This window comes from Otolemur garnettii, unplaced genomic scaffold (assembly GCF_000181295.1).
Source record: "Otolemur garnettii isolate 467f Iridium unplaced genomic scaffold, OtoGar3 scaffold00103, whole genome shotgun sequence".
In the NCBI taxonomy this organism is placed as follows: Eukaryota; Metazoa; Chordata; class Mammalia; order Primates; family Galagidae; genus Otolemur; species Otolemur garnettii.
The window spans coordinates 4,049,298-4,066,574 of NW_003852498.1; the positions used below are offsets into that span (position 1 = coordinate 4,049,298).

The following is a 17,277-nucleotide window of genomic DNA, read 5'->3' on the forward strand; positions in this document are numbered from 1 at the left end:
GTGTACAGCTAGAAAAGATGGAACTTGATTTGTACACGAAATGGTTAGGGGGAAAATGACCAATTTTGCTTAGGCCGTGCCAAATCAGAAATCTGAGTCAACTTTGTTTCAAAATGGAATAAACAATGTTTCTTTAGGACACACTTTCTTCCTCGCAACAATGTGACATACGGTAAGAGTTCCCCTTTTTTAATAGCACTGTTCAAAGAGGAAATATTCCAGTTTCATAAAATTAGGTCTTCACTTTTAAAAAACTTACCAACCAAAGGAGGGGGGGGGAGTGAGTACACAACATAACTAGGGTTGACTTAAAAGTATTGTGACCACAATGCAGTGATTCTTTAAGAGGTGTGCTCAAAATACTTGTCTAAAATTTGAATGTCAGTACTGCGAGAACGTCTTGAAGATGTAGGCAGTGTTCCCAAAACTACTATCTGACATAATATGATTCATACGGGTTTTGTTCTTCATCGCACCTTCAATTAAGAAGTAGATGATTAGAAAAAGGAGCACGAAAAGGGAAGCAAAACCACTGGGCAAAAGAAAAGCAAAGCTCTGTCAATGGAAAGGGGTAGTTGTAGAGTCCCGAACGTCAGGGACGACCGAGCGTTCGTCATTCACGGAATTTGGTTCTTTCTGGGTCGGTTTCTTCATAACTGTGCGCGTGGAAATTCTTCAAAACAAAGGCACTTACGCGAGGCAACTTAAACCTTTGAAAGCGCACGTTTATGTTTTGCTAGTGAGAAGGAGGTCACCGGGCAGAAACTCATCCTGGATTCCCCAGACTCTCCTGCCTACTCCACGTGGCCAAAGTAAACAGAAGGTGGGCCGGGGCGGGGAGAAACTCGACGCGGCCAATTTCCTAATTTGTCGGGTCTTTTAAAAAGCAGGCCCCTAAAGCACTAAGGCCCTGCCCTCGGCGGAACCCTGGAGCGCTTCAGCAGAGCTAGATTCGAGCGACAGGAGAGGGAGGTCACAGCGGGGTCGCGCGGACCTTAAGACCATGGGGGGTGCGGGCCCTTGAAGACGAGGGGCGAGCGAGCGGAGGTGCGTGCGGGGATGGGGACAGGTGGTGGCGGGAAGGGCCGGTGCGGGGCGCGGGCGGGCTTGCCAGCGGGTGCGAGTCGGGACGCGCGCGCGGAGACCTGGAAGGGGGTGGCGGCGTGCGGCACCCACAAAAAGTTTCCCAGGGAAACTGCCACCTGGCGTCCTCCTTCAAGCACTCACGCCACCGCCCCCTCAGCGTCCGCCCCAGGTCTTCCCCGGGAGGGGAGCCGCAGCCCGGGTCCCCAGGGTCCCGGCTCGCCCGGCGCGCAGCTCTCCACCCGCCGCTCCCCGCGCTGCGGGAGGGCAGCCCGGCCTCCGCGCTCGCCCCGCCGAGCCTTCCCGGTGCCGCGGCCTCTGTGCGGGACGCCCCGGGAGCCGGGGCTCGGGGGGCCGGGGCGGCGGCGGAGGCCGGGGCGGAGCTGGGGGAGGCCGGGGCGGAGCGGGAGGCGGCCGTGCGGGAGGCCCCGGCGGAGGCGCAGAGCCGGCGGCGGGAGCTGGGCGGCCGGGGCCGCCTCCTCGCCAGCGCCGCGCGCCCAGGGCCCGCTCGCATGCGAGTCACGTCCGCCCACTCGGCGCGGCCGCTCCGAGACGCCGGCCCCGCCGAGTGATGAGAACAGACGTCAAACTGCCTTATGAATATTGATGCGGAGGCTAGGCTGCTTTCGTAGAGAAGCAGAAGGAAGCAAGATGGCTGCCCTTTAGGATTTGTTAGAAAGGAGACCCGACTGCAACTGCTGGATTGCTGCAAGGCTGAGGGACGAGAACGAGGTCAGAGCGCTTCTCTTATGCCGCGAAACTCTCCCTTTCCTCTCCCCCTCGCTTTCTCTCGGGCTTCCAGGGACTGGGGAGTAAACCCTGCAGTGTCACCCACAAATACCAAGAGGGAAGAGGGAAGCTTCACAAATTACTGGAGCCTCTTCAACATGGCTGACAAATATAGTTTTAATCCCCCCCCCTTTAAACCTGTAGTTCTGTGATCGCTTTTCTCTCCTGCTAATGCTCGCCCCCTCCTTGCCCAGAAAACTTACCTTTGTGCCCCTGACAAGCCGGTTTCCCGGCTTTTTAATCCCCAGGAAAGTGATTTTTTCTTTCCTTTCATTTCTGAAATAGTTCAGCTTTGGGGGGCAATACTTTTCCCTTTAATCCTCTCCCCCCCTTCCTATAGTGGAAGGTAAAAGAGCCCCGGGTTGATCCTGAACAACCCCGGAGGGAACCCTGGCGACTGTTTTTCTGCCCTTTTATCTTCTGTGGGGTCTGCGTTTGGGTCTGTCCCCCCTCCTGTCCCCTTGTCCCCTTTTGGGGGGGTGTAGTAAACTAATGTCACAGGGAGTGGAATTGGAATACGCTGAGCGGGGTTTGCTTTTTTCGTAAGTCCGCGCGTTTTGTTAGCGGCTCTGAGCGAGAGAGGAAAGGATAGTTTCTCTGGCCCCCCAAACAAGACCCAAACCCACTTTTCTCGAGATACAGAAGCTCTGCGCTGAGCTGTTCCTTCCAGCCTGGGGAGTGTGTATAAGAGAATTTGTGGGCAAATCTGGGTCCTGGCTTTGTGCTGCTCCCGAATCAGCTTCGTTTGGTTCCTTGGTAAGTGACAGGCAGACACAAAGGCAGGCGCAGGCCCGGGGAGGGGGCGGGAGGGCGGGGGAGCGGAGCGCAGAGAGTTGCGAGACTGCAAGGTCAGGGGCGCCGAGAGAAATGAAACCCAATCTCAGTGAAGAAGTGGAGGGCAGATTGGTAACAGTCCCGTCCAAATTTCTTTTCTCCCTTGCCTTCTCTTTTCCCTTTGGTCTTCTTGCCTCCGCCTTTCTCTGCGTCCCCTCTCTAATCTTTTCTCTTTCCTCTCTCCCTCTCAGCACACACACTGGTCACATCTTGTTGAGTCTTTTCACTGGGACTGCTCGTCTAATTTTATTAAGCTAACTGGGTTTCTATGGAGAGTTTTCTGCCATGACAAAATAAAGTAAGTGTGGCCTGGAAAGTCTCTTGCTTGGAAAGGTTGAATATGAAATAGAGGCGTTATTTACAGGTATTGCCCTCGTGATATACTTTTAATTACATTGAGTAGTTTCCCCCCCTTCATCTAATGTTTAGGAATCGAAAAAATAAGGTTATTTTGAAGTGGTTTGCTTAAAAGGTCGTGAATTATTTTTATACTTGTCTAGGGAGTCGAATACATCCATGAATTTAAAATCTCAAGTCACACGTCGTATTGTGCTTTTCCCTCTCCAATCAGGGACTATAAAGGCAAATGCAAATTCAAAAAGACTCATCAACAAATGGTCCAACGTAGGAATAAGATTGTATCTTAAGGGAAGTGGGGATTCACAGAGAAAAGGTATTGGTTTGGTTTGGTTTAAGACTGATAGTATTGTTTCCTGGGTAATGGAATCATTACATTTGCATTTTAATGGAAAGTTGAAATACTGAGGGAGTTATATTCTTTTACAGGTTTGCATTCATATTTCATAATATGTTTGGAATAGAATATAAATTTCAATGCAGTAAATACTGATTTTAAAAATTAAAATCGGCATTTAGCTAGAAGTCCTAGTGAAGGACTGGAGATTCAAACTGAAGTTTGGGAGGCAGTTTATAGAATTAAAAGATGGATGGAAGAAAAAGCATAGTAAAAGGCATTCCTCTGTAAGTCAAATTTCCAAGACCATCTACCCTCAGTAGGGCATTTTGTAGTGAATTTTTGATCTTTGAAAAAGCAGTTAAATGTGCTTTCATCCTTGATACGAGAGGTTCTTTCTCATGATTCCAAGGGGGAAGCATTACTCATGTCTGTGGGGTAGAAACAGTGCATTGGTTCTTATTTGCCCTAAAATAATAAAGAAAATATATACTTAGGATTTTATGATAAAGTCTGTTTATAGTAAACTGCGGGCAAAACTTTGGTTAATAATTCCAGCAATTCAGAATTAAAAATAAACATTTCCTTTAGCTAACAGGTTAGTACTACCTTTGGGGGGCAACTTTTCAAATGTTGTCCTATTTACTGTCCTCAAGCCATTCAACTAATAATAGACACAATATTTTCCACTCACATAAGAATTCCCATATTGGATAATACTTGTGAATGTGACCATGAGGGTTTGTTCTTTTCTGTCATCAAATTTAGGCTCTTGTTATTTTATGCATCCTACTTTTATGCTGAAAATTATGCTAATTAATTTGATGTGAGGGGCTTCGGTGGTTATGAGAAGGAAATGTATTATTCACCAATCTGAATTGAAGTAATGCTTGCGCCCTCATTGGAAAAAAGAAATCATGGGACAGTTTACAATAAAACAGAGCACCTCAATTCTTCATTTACTATATATGTGATAGTACCATCTGGGTTCTCAAAAAATTCCATAGATGTATCTTGGATAATTAGGAGTTTGATAATGGACAATAACAAGTTAGCTAGCTTCCCAGAAACTTACCTTGATATGCTTACTTTCTTATTAAACTAATCATTAACGAGAAATTAACCTGGAATGAGGAAAGTCCCTTACTTTGCCTAAATTCTGTTTAGTCATTTTTGCCAATTTGCCAAACTCTTAAGTCATTAATTAGATCTCGCTTTGTGTTGGTTCATGCCAGGAGCCAGAGGGATTGATAGGATTTTGATGAGGTGTCCCAGGGTCCTAGACACTGGTGGGTCAGCATTCCTTCCAGAACAAGTGAAATGCACCTGTCAGAGTTGTTATAAGGATTGCCCGGTCGTTCTTGGGTGTTGGACTCGAATTAGGTAACAAAAGCTGGAGTTAATGTTTTGGTTTCACTTGCTGAAGTTAGAATTTCACTATCAAGTACTCCAGGACTCTACCCACCCACAATGTTGTAAGCCAAATGCCAGTCTTGAAATGTATTTCCTTATTTGCTGATCTCATTACGAATCCCTTCTCAATGATTCACAGACACACCTCACAGAAACTTTGTTTTCCATCCAAATCCAAGTTAGTAAATTCTTATTCTTATGAAATTGCCTTGACATAAAATGTCTTCAAAAGTTACGGGCTCTTGGCCCTCTTACCTACTTGCCTTGACAGTGGAGGTCTTTTCACTGTCTATGGCAAATGTATTTTGCTCTGTAAGCCTGTATTTTGCTCTTACTTTGTAAGCCTACCTTTTTCTAACTCAATAAACTTTCTTCTATGCACTCCTAAAAAAAAAAAAAAAGGTTATGGATGCTTGACATTGTAGAATGTCAATGTTTTAGGATATCTAATATTTAGGAAATATTAGGTCTTTTGTTTTATCCTTTTATTGCTTCTGATCCAAGTTCAATTGGTGGTATTGTTTGAATAGAATTTCAAACTCTTATATGCCATCTCAAATTGCTGGAGAAAGTCTTTGTTTTTATAAATAACCATATGGAGTGTTTTAATATAATTGTTTCCTATTACTGGGACAGGCTGAAACTTTGAACTGTCAGTATTGGTTTGTCAAAATAACACTTTCTCAGTGATTACGCCCCTATTGTACAACATATATATATAGTTCCTAAGGGTAGTAATGGCACCAAAGCCAGCAGCAAGACAGTATCTCCCAAGCCAGCTTTACATTTGGATCCTTAACCGTGGGAGAGTCCGGTTGCCAGGTGGAGCTGATGGTTGGTTATCTTGGTAACCATGCTGAAGAAAACCACCATAAATGATTTTGCCAACTATACAGTAGTTACTTGGTCTAGAGGTCTAATTTCTATTTTGACTTAAGGCCAAAACTTAGTGAATATTGTGACATATTAAAAGTTATTTGTTATATCTCTTGGCTTCATATATAATAGGAAAAAGAGTTCCCCAAGGGGAGAGGGCAGAGTGTGAGCGTGTGAATCATTACAACCACAGTCCAAAAAGAATTGTGTATATCTGCTTATTTCCAGCATTATTTTGATCCTAGATTATACATTACAGAGAATCACTGGCTTAAGGTAGATATATAATCTTTCCTCAATAAAATAGATTTTGGTTGCCCCATCCCAAAATAGCAAATTCTGTCAGTTTTGTTTTCTCCATTTGTCATGACTGTAGTTAAATGTGTCATGCTTTAAGAAGTAGAAGTAGGTAGTAGGTGGGTTTTCAGTATTTTTTGTAAAAATGAACTCAGTGATAATGTCAACCTATCTGTAGTTTTAAGAATTTAGAACTCAATGTTTTATGTGTACTGGAGGTGGTTACTCAAAACTGCCTTGAAATAACATTCCAAATAATTTGAGAATTAAAATAAAATATGAATAAATTGGAATGAAGTGTTTTGGAAGGACAATTTAGAACATAGACTTAACTGGTTGCTTCACCAAAATTACAATAAAAAATTTAGATTTCTTTCTGTATATTGGAAGAGAAGGACTGATTTCTAATGTCTTCGTATTCTCTAATAAAACCAATATAGTGGCCAGGCATGGTGGTTCACACCTGTAATCCTAGCACTCTGGGAGGCCGAAGTGGGAAAATCAGTTGGACTTGAGTTCAAGACCTACCTCAGCAAGAGCAAGACCCCATCTCTACTAAAAATAGAAAAACTAGCAGGGGAATGTGGTGGGCAAGCCAGAGGATTGATTGAACCCAGGAGTTTGGGCTTTCTGTGAGCTAGGCTGATTCCATGACTCTCTAGCTCAGTGGTTCTCAACCTTCCTAATGCCTCCTAATGCTGTGACCCTTTAATACAGTTCCTCATGTTGTGGTGACCCCCAACCATAAAATTATTTTTGTTGCTACTTCATAACTATAATTTTGCTACTGTTGTGAATTGTAATGTAAATATCTGATATGCAGGATGTATTTTCATTGTTACAAAGGGGTCACGACCCACAGGTTGAGAACTGCTGATCTAGCCAGAGGCAACAGAGTGAACTGGTCTCAAGAAAATAACCAGTATAGAGACCTAGTCAGAGTCAAGATTTGATGAATGACGTAGAACTAGTGGAAAGCCATGTCATTTAACTAGGAAATGTATAATCTATTCTCATTGCATATGAGAAAAGTAATGTAAGAAGTCTTGGTGATGGTGATGATAGTAATGTTAATGGTGTCTCTTCCTTACGTGTAACTTCTACAAACTATAATCCTTGCCCTATAAAAGACATCTACTGTAAGCATAAATTTGAATGGTTTTTAGTAAATTTATACTGGCATCATGTTTTTAATTGAAATTTTTTCGAGATAATTATAGGTTGAAATGCACTTGCATGAAATAATAGAGATTGCATGTACACTGTGCCCAGTTTCCTCCAGTGGTAACATTTTGCAAAACTATGTCAACTATGCAAGGAAAGTTATAAAAGGACACTTATAATGGGTACATTTGTGGCTCGGTGCCTATGGCTCAAGCAGCTAAGGCGCCAGCCACATACACCTAAGGTGGCGGGTTCGAATCCCCAGCCCGGGCCGCCAAACACCGATGATGGCTGCAACCAAAAAATGGCCAGGCGTTGTGGCGGGCGCCTGTAGTCCCAGCTACTTGGGAGGCTGAAGCAGGAGACTTGCTTGAGCCCAGGAGTTGGAGGTTGCTGTGAGCGTGATGCCATGGCACTCTACCCAGGGGGATAGCTTGAGGCTCCATCTCAAAAAAATAAAAAATAAATAATGGGTACATTCGTCTGCACAAAAATTTATAGTTGAGTGTTCACAGCAACATTTTTAATAACTCAAAAATGGAAGCAGCCTAATATTCCATCAGCTCACGAATGGATTAAAAAACTGTGGTATATCTATATAATGGAAGATTATCAGCAATAAAAAGAAGGAATGACTGATAAAAACGACAACATAAATGAACCTTGAAAGGAATAACAAAAGGTCACAAATGGTATGGTTTCATTTCTGTTTGATGCCCAGAATCAGCAAATCTAAAGACAGAAAATATGCTAGTTATTGCTAGGGGCTAGGGCAGGGGGAGGAGGATTGATTGCTAATAGATAGGGGCTGGCCTGGGGGAAGATGAAAATGTTCTGTAATGAGATAGTAATGGTTACACAATTCTACGAATATGCTAAAAGTCATTGAATTACACATCTAAAAGGATGAACTTTATTGTATGAGAATTCTATCTCAAGGATGAATTTTATTGTATGAGAATTATGTCACAGAAGAGCCATTTTAAAATGCATTTGGCTTTTCTGCAAAAGAAGTGTAGGTACTGTCTGCATCAAATGGGACTAAACATATCTTTCTAGGAATACAGCTCCAGTGAGTTTTAGGTAGTTAATTGCCTTTCTCTCATCGATAGAAAGGATACCATCATTCAAAAGTTCACCATTGTAAGCCGATAAAAACACATACGCACACACATACACAAACACAGAGACCCCCCTCAAGTTGAACACGCGCTCAAGTTCACTATTGTGTTTAGTGGTGGAAAGAGCCTTCAGAACTTAGATAGGATGATTAAATAGATGATTAAACGGGTTAAGTGACTCAAGAAACTTTCTCAAATACCTTCAATTACCTAGTCATTTTCTAATCAGCTCAGGAGATGTAGCCCAAGTGTTCAAGGGACTGTGAAAATTGCCAACCTTACTTAAATTGCTGCAACTTATATACAGGGTGTCCCAAAAGTCATCACTGGACTTGCCATATATAGGGAAAATGGGAAATCGTAGCCAAATGTACCTACATTTACAAAATATTCACTACAAAATTTTACAAAATATTCTCTACGTGTTGGCCACCTCTTTGTAAAATTTCATAGTGAATATTTTGTAAATAAACGTCCATTTAGCTACAATTTCCCATTTCCCCCAGGTATGGCAACTTCAGGGGTAACTTTTAACACCCTGTAGTTTAATCTAGAAAGGGGCCGAAATCTATCGATTGCTTATTTCAGTAACATAAATTACTAGATGATTTTATTATTATTACTATATTTTTTTGCAGTGAAATGTCTTCTTTACATGAAAACATAAGGGCACTGGAGAATAGAGAATAAGCTCCAAAACTTTGAGTTGTCTTTAACTGTTTATATTTCTACTTGTTACTGTTGTATTTGAGATTCAAAAATGAAATGACAAAGTATCTCATAGGGTTTAAGCAAGTAATTCTGTGTCTGTGTACTGACAGTGTGGCTTGTTTCAGATGTAAAATAAAGCTGAAAGGGAAATTGCTCTGCAGCAGTCTTTGTGATGCCCAGACCCAGTCGGAAATGCTGGGGTCAGATGATGATAGCTCTCCCTATTTTGCTATACATGGCCACAGTATTTACAAACACCAGCAGAATTTTTACAGGCTTGATAATGCGGAAACAAGTAAAGATTTTTAATACTAATCCCTGGGCAATTAGGGCTTGTACTTTTGGACACACAGGATGAATTACTTGAGGTTGGTTGTATTTGGATTTCTAACCTTATGTAATTCTAGATACCAGACATTCTTGTTGTGCAATGCATTTCTCCCTTTTTATACCGATGAGAATGTTGTATTGCTGCCAATTGGATCCCATACCTTGGGACATGAGTGATAACTGGGGCGGGGAAAGTTCACTGGTCTGGAAGTGTTGAGCTCTAGGGTTCAGAGACAAATTTAAGGTATACATGTTATTTATACCCAGTAAGGAAATACTGTGGCTTCATATAATTGCCATCATCATCACTTTTTCAAGGAATAACTATAGAAATGACCCAGAATTCTACTTTTTAAACAATCTGATCATAGATCCTACCTGTAAGTTTGTCACATTTGTGACTAGTACGAATAAGACACTCATGTTAATACCTTTACCCATCAGGAAGTTGGTGTAGTGATTATTATGGCAAGCAGTAAGGTAGAATTTAGGTTTCTACTTATCAGAGAAATGAGTAGCTTATTCCTTTTTACCCTCTCTTATTTCTCTTAATACTTCGTGAACCATTTAAGTTGATAATAAATTTTTGCACTAGTGCCTCTGTATTTTTCAAAAGTTATTTATTAAGTTTGAGTATGATACTCCATGTACTTTATTTCTTCATGCACTTCTGAGATTAGTAAATCTTTTTAAGCAAACTAGAAGAATTTTGTTAATATTTTAATACTTGCTTTTTATAAATAATTTCTATGGAAGAGACACTGTATTCAAAAGAAAAAAAAAAACCGAGTGGTGAGTTTTCGCTGCTGTACTGCTCTCTTTAGAGGGAATCGTCTATGGTCAGACGTCAACACACCGTGCAGTCTGTCCTTCAGGTGTGCCGTACGGAGTGCTGATGTTTTTCATTTGCTACTTTTACCATTTAGAGATTGGTTACAGTTTGTTGGTGAGTCCTGCCAAGTTATGGTAATTTCAGTTATGGTTGCCATACTCTATTAGCCATTGCCTAAAACTGGCCTTATCACTTATTTTCTTTTGAGACAGAGTCTCACTTTGTGGCCCTCAGGAGAGTGCGATGGTATCATAGCTCACAATAACCTCAAACTCTTGGGCTTAAGTGACCCTCTTGCATCAGCCTCCAGAAAGTAACTGGGATTACAGGTGCCCACCACAATGCCTCGCTTTTTTTTTTTTTTTTTTGAGACAGTGTCTCACTGTGTCACCCTTGGCTGTGGCATCACAGCTCACAGCAACTTCAAACTCTTGGGCTCAAGTGATTCTCTTGCCTCAGCCTCCCAAGTAGCTGGAACTACAGGTGCCTGCCACAATTCCCAGCTATATATTTTGTTGTTGTTATTGTTGCAGTTGTCATTGTTGTTTAGCTGGCCCAGGCTGGGGCTCAAACCCGTCAGCCTTGGTGCATGTGGCTGGCACTGTAACCACTGTGCTATGAGCACCCGGCTATTTTTTGAGACAGGGTCTCACTCTTGGTCAGGCTAGTCTCAAACCCCTGAGCTCATGCAATCCGCCTGCCTTGGCCTCCCAGAGTGCTGGGATTATAGGCATGAGCCATTGCACCTGGCCCACTTATTTTCTTGATAGGATATTAAATCTAGTTTCTATGTCCAGATTATACATGAATGGAAACGATTCACCCAATTCTCAAGTGGAGGTTTATTATAGTATTTTCTTCTGAAATTGGTATAGTTTTGTCTCAAAAAAAAAAAAAAAAGATGAAGAAGAAAGGCTTGAATAATGATAATGAAAGCCAGATGGTGTAACATGGTATCTCTGAGCTATTCTTTCTTCTTTTTCATTCCTCTCTGCACTAAGGACACCCATGAAAAATGCCTTAATTATTAGTTGTGCTGCTTCTAAAGTAAACCCCCAGAATCTGGAACTAATACAATGATGCCACACCCAGATTTCATCCTTATTCCTATTAATTTACTTTTTAACTTGTTCTCTAACACTTGTCATACTTTTGCTTGAAGTCTCTTACTTCGAAATTTTAGAATTTTCATATTTGCCATTAGCTATAAAGTTTCTCAGCTCTTTTATAACCTTTTGTGACTTTTGCATTGAAAGATCGCTTTTAGTCACCCTCTAATCAGTTCAGGTGATCATTAGTTTTTTGTTTTACTGCATACATTATAACAGAAACCATTTCTACCAAACAATGTCTAATAGTTTGTTAGCAACTACTAGAAAATGAAATAGTTTTTTGTTTTACTGCATACATTATAACAAGAAACCATTTCTACCAAACAATGTCTAATAGTTCATTAGCAACTATTAGAAAATGAAAGTTAGCATCTTAAAAAGTGAATTCACTTATTAAACTCTTAATTCATTTACACTTCTATTTTAACAATCAAACATAAGTGATAAAAGGAGAAATAACATAATGAGTACTTTTCAAATATAAGAGAAGAAGTAATCTTCTAACTTAAAGATTCTAGCTCCTCCTTTGTGTTAGCAAATAATTATTTTACTAAAAATAAAAGCAGGTACATTTTAACAGGAAAGAACATACTTTATACTTTATACGCTAGATTTTATCTATCTTTGTTCCAATCCAATTAGCTAACTGGCTGTTTTCTCCTATGAGGTTAACATCTCTTAAATTGAAATTAAAATAAGGCTGCATTTTAATTTTGCTTTGTCTATCACATTATAGCTTGGGGAAAAACATTAGTAGAAAACAAAGCCAATAGACATTTTGCTAATAGCTTACCTTTTTAATAGCTAGTTAACTATTTTCTACTGAAAATCAAAATTGGAAATGACATTTGGTTACTAATTTGGGGAACTAAATTTTTAATATTTTGAAATTTAATCTGTTGAGTGTTAAAAATGTGATTCTTATTTTAAACAGGAAATTTCATAGACATCAACTAATGTTTAACATTATAACTTAAAAACATTTTTATCAAGTGTATTTTTCAAGTGTATAAGACACAGGAGATGGCATTTTTTTATTCTCAAAAACTCTTTGCTCTCAAAAGGATGTGGCATTTTAAAGTGCCTTTTAAAAAAACATTTTTTTTTTTTTTGCATTTTGTTGAAATCAGAATATTTTTAAAAACAAGTTTAATTTACTATGGATAGTTTTGCTTCGTTTATTTTTTTGCCCTGTTAAATTTGTCATGCCTTAAATAACACTCAAGGTTGTGGGAAACTTGTCATATTTAGGGGGAGAGAACTTAGTTGTTGGTATTGTCTTTTTTCTGTAACATCGGTAAGAATTTAGTCCTTGCAAGGAATAGAGTTTACTTGTTTCCTGTTCAAAAACCCATTGTTAAAGATACAAGGAGCATAGATAAAGGTGAAATCTGAAATAACAGGACAGGGAATACACTAACTTCGTGTCCTTTTCAGCTGCGGAAAGCTATTAAATACTTTTTACTGACCGGGAAATGTTATAAGTTTGTGTTTGTTTGTTTGGTGTAAATCGTTACTTTGCAAACCATTTGCCTACTTAGTGCCCATCTCTAGTGTTTATGTAATCCACCTTTCATAATATTTCAATTCATAGTGAAATAAATGAACAAACAAAATGATTGTAAGTCTTGGGGGAAGAGGAAGGAAAAAGTGCCTTCAGAATGCATTGCTTAAATTATAAAACTTGTCCCAAATCGAATTAGGTAGGGCAGTTTATTTGGAACCTTTTAAGAAGGAAAGAGACAGAGAGGGAACTTTTTGTCCAGTTCTCCCTCTCGTTAATTTTTTTCTGGGGGGAAAGGGGTGACGGAAGGAAAGAAAAGAAAAATAATTCACCCTTAGAGTGAATTCCTCCACATCGGAATGCTCATTTACAGGGCCAAAAAAATGGGCGGTTTCTCTTTGGAACCTGGGGAAGCTTTCTGCCTTCTGATTATGCGCGGTCACATCAACATCTGACACGTGGGTACCGTGCGCGTGGCAGCACTGTTTACAAACACCATTCTAGGATTCCAAAGACTCTAGCAGGGAGAGAGAGAGAGAGGACCAGCTTTGTGTGTCTGGGGTGTGGGCGGAGGAATCAAGTCAGTTTAATTCTTAGTCAGGGCGCACTTGTCGGCTCTGACAAGGTCATGAACCAAAGATCAGGGTGTCTAGGTCAGGATCCTCCCTAATGCGCGGTTTTCCTATCAAAGGCTGTGCCCACATACAGGACTCACCTTTTTTCTTCCTGCAGCAAGGGGAACCAATCATGCCAAACCATTGTTGTGATTTGGGGCAAGGTGGCCAGAGGATGCCTTGGGGCTGATTGCAATTCACAGCGCCCCCATGAGGGAAGTACGCGAGCCTACGGCCACGTTTCACAAATGTCCTTTATTACAAAACAAAGTGTATCTTGATATTTGTAGGTTTCTTGAGAAGCAAGAAAATTCATAATCTGACTTCTCCCACTAGACAGCTCTGCCAGAGAACACGCAAAAAAACGCTTCATCATCCTCCATATCCCATCTTGTGCCAAATTTTCCTCATCCCCCTGCTCTATTTGTAATTCCTCACCACACATTCCTTTACACCTCCCTCAGCACTCCTCCGTTTTAAATTTTACATTAAAACCTGGGGTTAAAACAACAGCAAAGCTTTAAGTCTTTATCTTTGGGAAATTGTTCTTCCTTTCCCAGATTTGTTTTCAGAAGTTTTCAGTTATAATCATCAATAAAAAGAAAGTTGAAAAAAATAATTATATATATGTGTATGTCAAGAATTTAAATGTCTAATCCTGTATATATGGCATATGTTTACTGGTGCTGTCCATTAACTGTAAACAGACAAATTTGAATGTTTAAAATATGAGCAGATTTGAGTTCTTTTTGTAAGGTGTCTAAGGATCATTTTAGATGGATGTCATCATTGATCATCCAAAAATAGAAACCTTCTTGCCTAACAAAAAATTGTAATTAGATCATCAAAAGATGAGCTTGTCATTAATTAAAAAGTTGGCTTGTTTGAACCCTTCTTTCATGGAATTTATTTTCGTAATTATACTACCTTTCTAAAAATAGGAAAAATCAGAGTCTTTGAAATCAGTACTATAAATGAGAGAATTTTTTTAAATAAACAATCTTTTCCCAAGAAATAAACCAAGCACCACATCTATTTTGTCTTGAATATTATTTTGTACAAGACAGTTTTAAAACTGGAATAATTTAGCTATTATCTGCCCAAATCTATTATTTACATATGAAACTCAAAATAAAATGCAAAGTTTTAGTCCTTTAACATCTAAATCTGTTCTGTAGAAAAAATTACCAAAAGAGTGACTGATTTGACCAACAATGAAATCAAGGATAAATGTTTTTCATTTCTCTTGCCGAACAAAAAAATCCTTCTGGATTTTAAAAGACATTACTTATATAGTAATTGTACATTTTTGATACATTGAATTAAGATATGGTGAAAATAGGTTCATAGGGGGTTTTTTTGTTTGTTTGTTTGTTTAAGGAAGTGAGGTCCAACTCTGTTGCCCAGGCTGGAGTCTAGCAGTATAATCACAGTTCACTGCAACCTCAAACTCCTGGGCTCAAGCAATCCTCTTTCCTCCATCTCCTAAGTAGCTGGGAATACAGCTGTGTTCCACCATGACTGGCTCATTTTTTAATTTTTTTCATAGAGATGGATCTCTGTGTTGTTCAGGCTGGTCTTAAACCCCTGGCCTGGTCTCAAGCAATTCTCCTACCTCTACCTCCCAAAGTGCTAGATCATAGGCATGAGCCACCACACCTGTGGTTATAGATTTCTTTTTTGAGACAAAAACCTCACTTTGTCACCCTTGGTAGATTGCTGTGCCATCATAGCTCACAGCAACCTCCAACTCAGGCTCGAGTGATTCTCTTGCCTCAGCCTCCCGAGTAGCTGGGACTAGAGGTGCCCACCACAATGCCTGGCTATTTTTAGAGACAAGGTCGCACTCTGGCTCAGGCTCAAACATGTGAGCACAGGCAATCCACCAGCCTCAGCCTCCCAGAGTGCTGGGATTCCAGGCATGAGCCAGTGCATCCAGCCCTGGTTATAGGTTTTTAAAAGGTCTTTTCATTTGCTTGTTTTATTTTTTGTTCTTTACTGTTTGAAGCTAGAAATGACATATTTATCTGAATCACCCCAGACCCAAATAGTGAAAGCTTGTGTGAAATTATTGCATATACTTTTCCTGCACAGAGCAGGGCTATGTCTGAACACTCTCATGCTTCACAAGAATCATCTGTCTTTTATGAGAACATTAATATTTTCTCCTCTTCTTAGACATTTTTGTATAGTAAATTACATATGTATATAAAGTAAAAGTGCTCAGATTTGATTGATTAAGGCTACAAATTAATGTATTTCTGTTTTAAAAAGTGGGGGGAGACTTTAAATATAACTTTCATTTGACTGTCTTTAGTTTCACTTGAAGGGGCAAGCATACAATAAACACAGTTTTTTTCAACACTTGGGCATCTTTATCAGCATGAGACTGAGTGGCAATTTTCTTTGTATTATAAAATAACAAAATGATAGCTTGAATGTGAAAGATGCATACAAAGGAGCAGTGCGGAAATTTTAGGTTGTTTACATCCCTTTTTAATTACTACTAAGTATGTACATTCTCAACTTTTGATATTTAAGTCCTCTTTGGTAGAAATGGTTAATTAGACACAGTGGTAAAAAGTCTCCATATATGTACAATAAAAATACTGATGTCATATGTTTTCTCAAATACCTTGCAGATACATCTCAGGGACTTTTGTATAATCTACTTTTATATAGTTGATGGATTTTATATGGCATCAAATCCAACTAAACTCTCTGTCTCTCTCTCACACACAAACACACACACACAAACACAATGCACACAACCCTAAACAGTGGCTTGCAGATGTTAAAATTGGCACCAGGGTGTTCCCTCTTCTACAGGAGTTCCGTGTAATCCTGGTGCTGTCTTTCCTCTATGGTTAAACACGTGGATTAAATGTCTACACACTGTTCCAGAAGTCTGAAAACTAGTGTTATAGTGATGAGGCAAGGGAAGGAGTGATCTGTATCTCACAAACCAGTGACTTGGATTGTGAATATTTCTATAGTTTAAGAAATGACTGTTTGCAATAAAACTTGACTGGCGGGGGGGAATAAGGTAGCTGCTTAAAAGGAGGCTTCCCCCCAACCCCCTACTCCACATTGTTTATTTTAAACTATCATTGCCACCTGAAAGGAGCTTTTCACTTTGAACTTAAAATAGTAGCTTTTAACCCAGACAAGTGAGTAAGCACTTTAGTATTCAAGGACTGGAGGTGACAAGCCCCGAGGAGTGTCACTCTCTTTCATAACCAAGCTGACTCAAACTCCTTTAGAAGCTAGGATAGTAAGTAACCGAACCATCTCTTACGATGTTGCTACATCTCTGCATTGAAACAGACAACTGGAGCTAGAGCTGCATTTCCCCTTCTATTTAGTGTTCCTTACGGATTGTTTATGTTTTACTTTTGACAATAGGCCATTTCTGTTACATATAGAAATGCTTTCCAAAATCGCTGAATGTGCTTGCACGGAACTACTTAGCTTAACAGTAAGTCTATTTAAGAGCCTGGGTCTTCAATAATATGAGGGGAAAATCTCTTTACATGATAGAGTTATCTAAAGGAAAAAAGAAAAGGTAAGAAATAATTTTGGAAATTATATGATAATAAATTGTGATATTTGTTCAACTTAATACCAGCAACCATGTTTGTTTAACATTGGAGAAGTGCCTAAAAGGGTGAGGAAAAAAACATGTAAAAATAAGGGCTATCTCTCTGACTTAGGCTGGTCTCCCAGGATTATAGGCAGAGCCACTGTGCTGGCCCACCTTTCTCCCCCCCCCCATATTTATGGAATTCAAGTTAATTGTACATTAACCTTCCTGAATTGATTTTTTTTAATTTATCACTCATATTTTTCACCTTTTTCTTAATGTATTTTAGTTTTTCAATTCTTTTTTTTTTTTTTTTTTTT

General features: G+C 39.8%; 1 protein-coding gene across 2 annotated transcripts in view; it reads left to right on the forward strand.

Moving 5' to 3' along the window:
- The first annotated feature begins 1,014 nt into the window (after window positions 1-1,014).
- The window catches only part of TET2 (tet methylcytosine dioxygenase 2), a 131,256-nt gene continuing 114,993 nt past the window's right edge, over window positions 1,015-17,277 (forward strand). The window contains exon 1 of one of the 2 annotated variants that reach the window (XM_023517032.1): window positions 1,015-1,047. The gene's annotated coding sequence lies outside the window, so the exon portion shown is untranslated. Of the gene's footprint in view, window positions 1,048-1,522; window positions 1,816-17,277 lie in introns of those variants that run through there. The other variant, XM_003796334.1, reaches the window with a different exon arrangement.